Below are 3,472 nucleotides of genomic sequence, written 5' to 3' on the forward strand. Positions count from 1 at the left end.
TGTGTGTGTGTGTGTGTGTGTATCGAGCAAGAAGAACCTTTCAAAAAAAGACAGCTGACCAAAATCTGCCTCTTGTAAAGTCTACAATCAACGATTACTAGACTAGTTTCTTCAGTGTTTTATTTTCAGGTTGAGATCTATTTTATCTTAGTTATATTTTTATGGCGTGATCCTCTAGCTATCCATGTCGTGTCAATAGCTATGAATACATTATTTCGGACTTATGGAAACAACTGGTTTATAAAGGCAGAGAAACGGCCCGATAAAAATACGCCCCGATTACCCCGCCCATCCCGAATTTATTTGTTTATTTATCTACTTATTTATTATTCATTCGGGCACATTCACTTGGTGTTTATCTCAGGGAAGGTTTTTCGACTTTTTGTTTTGTTTTGTTTTGTTTATTCCTTCATATTTACTGGGTGGGGGGGGGGGGTATTCATGGTTTCATTTATATATTAATTTGCTTATGTCTATTTACATAATCTTTATTTGATTATCGTGTATGTGTTTTGCATATATGGACGGAGACTTGTAAGTATCAAAGAAGCTAACAACTGCTGCACACCGTAAATCACAGTAGGTGGACACTTTGTACCTCCACCGTGGAAGGTGTAAAGAAGCGGGTATTAGAAACATACCTTTCAACAGGTAAAAATTATAGCTTCACGCTTGTTGCTGATAGGGCGTACCACAAGCTTAGGTGGAGAAAAAAACTGTAGACGATTTAAGTTCTCATCAACATTATCTAGATCCTTTAGGAGGCAGGCTGCTTCAACCTTGTCTATCAGGGCATAGCCAGCACAAGCTGAGAGGGATACAACGGTACAGAAGAAAGACGGAGATACGCGAAAAAACTTCTTACCACACGGAAATCTAACTTAGTTACTACACCACCGACACTGCTGCTCAGATTAAATCATGCATGACTACAATGAGTTTGACCCTGGTTCGAATCCCTACGAGATCGCTCATGATTTTCAATTCCAGTTGTACAGGAATTTATATCGTGCCCGATCCCAAGACGGCTCTAAGCGCTGTACAATGCAGACTTGCCACTCAACTATATTGACGAACTGAAGGACAGGCAATACTTATTATTGTGAGGCCATTAAAAAAATAAAAACAACAACAACAATAGCAACAACAACACACCCATACACACACACACACACACACACACACACACACACACACACACACACACACACACACACGTGCACACACACAAACACACACACATACTAAAATACACTCACACACACATGCACAAAAACTCAATTTTTATACAGACGCAACTGATAGACCCACTCACATTCTCACACGATGCTAAAGCTACTGGCAGAGCACGGCGTTGAATAGATGTGCCTAAACACAGGTTCAAACTATTATATCGGCAAACATCCTTGATAAAGATAAAAAGGTTTTCCGTCTGAAACGATCTCCCCAAGAGCTCTTGAGTCAAGCATGGGTAAACAGAAGCACATGGACACGACAACGGCTATTTGCCGTCAGGAAAAATCAAACAAGAATCCAGACAGAAACGAAACAAAAGAAAGAAAGGAAGGAAGTAGTACCTACCTGTAGCGCTCTACAACGACATGCGCTTGGGCGCTTTGAAGTCGACCTCAAGTGATATTGTCAAACAACGAGAATTAGCATATTATGAGTATGAAAGGCAAGAGGGGAACAGAACTTGACAGCTGGCTATTTCGTTCACCTCCTCAGTGCTGCATGGATGTATGTAGTCTCTTATTTTTTCCAGAACCATTTCACTGACATTTTTATCTACTGGTCTATAATAGAAATTTTAGTAGATGTAGTTATATCTTGTGTAGTCGTTTATTCACATAAATAAGGAAAAAGACGTTACTGTCATGTTTAAAAATAACATGTTCTCTTTCATGTAAAATATACAGGGTGATCCAAAAAAACAAACATGTAAGACTTTTAAAAACATATCTCGCACGGAAAGTGTACTGGAATGTTATAATTTGGAACAGATATAATTCCTTCAAAAGGAATTAGCTTAACATAAAATTCATAAAGAATAAACTTCTTATCGAAAACGGAAATGGCTTTCACGAAAACCACCTTTTAACACAAAATGTACCAATTTAAAACATCGTTAGCCATGAAATTATTGGTTTGAGTTTTTTTCTTGTCTTTTCTTTTTAGAATCTAATCTTTCCATCCTTATAACATTTAAACAATAATATTAATTTTCCTCTTGCAGATTTTTAGAAATAACAATTTTGACCTGGAATCCGAGAACTAGTCCTCTATATTATTTCCTCCAATGGACTCGTCACCTTTTAATGCGTCGTTCACAATGTTCAGTGGTGGCTAAAGGCAAAGATTCACGCAGCAGCCATGAGTACCCAAAGCTACACACACAGTACACCTTACAGTATGGAGTTACTTCTAGAGACAGTAGGGTGGCGGGTGATTTATCATATCCTGAAATGGGAAAAATGGGTTTTGCAAAGGAATCAATTAATGTCATAGAGGGATGTTCACGCATTTCAAGACGATGGGGGAATCACGAACACATTGTTATCCTCTGATTCATGTCAGCTTCGAGAACAGGAAAATGGTACAATAGTGTAGAAGAAGATCTGCCTTGAAAAGGCAGACCGTTGAGATGTAGGAAAGTCCTAGCTGCGGACATCGTCTACGGACAGACTTTTCATAGGGCTCAGCTTCCGAATTCTGCACCCTGGTGACGTTTAAATGGGTGTGAACAGTGTGTGTTTAATCTGTGGTCGTTTTGTCTGGTAGTTTTTTGTTCTGATTCTCTACAGGTCCTAACTAATGAACAATTTCCACCCTTGACATCAGAGAAGGCATTAAGGGCACTTTAACATTGTTACCGTACCTTGTGCGAAACTTACAAAATGAGTTGGTGGTGAGGAAATATTCAATACCCAAAAAAAAACCCCTCTCTGCTCGTTACTAATATTAAACATGATCTCAACAGGCAAACGAAACTCGAGAAAAACTATTTGCAATATGGCACGATTGTTGGGACTTTTAATGGTAGGCATACTGTGTCATGCCACATAAATGGGGACACAGCTGAAACCGGGTTGTTGTTTTTTTACGCGCTATGTACAGCAAAACTATTCAGTGGAATTATCTAAACTAAATATCAGAAATTCCTTTTAACTTCCAAACGTTGTGTAAAAATTTGAAACGCAAAACTTTTTTGTGGAAGAAAATATTTGCAAAGAAAGGTGTATAGTTTTTTTAACACCCTGTAAAAGGAAATGTAGCAGCAATGAAAGGGTTAACATAAATGTTTATTAAGCCCTTTAGTGCCTAGCCCGAGACTATTTTGGGGGGCTTTCTGGTAAGATAGTGAAGTAAGGCTGTATATTTTCAGGTTTTCTCAATTTATTTTACAGAGCGCTGGAGAGACAGACAGACAGACAGACAGACAGACAGACAGACAGACAGACAGACAGACAGA

This window comes from Aplysia californica, unplaced genomic scaffold (genome assembly GCF_000002075.1).
Source record: "Aplysia californica isolate F4 #8 unplaced genomic scaffold, AplCal3.0 scaffold00874, whole genome shotgun sequence".
Classification (NCBI taxonomy): Eukaryota; Metazoa; Mollusca; class Gastropoda; order Aplysiida; family Aplysiidae; genus Aplysia; species Aplysia californica.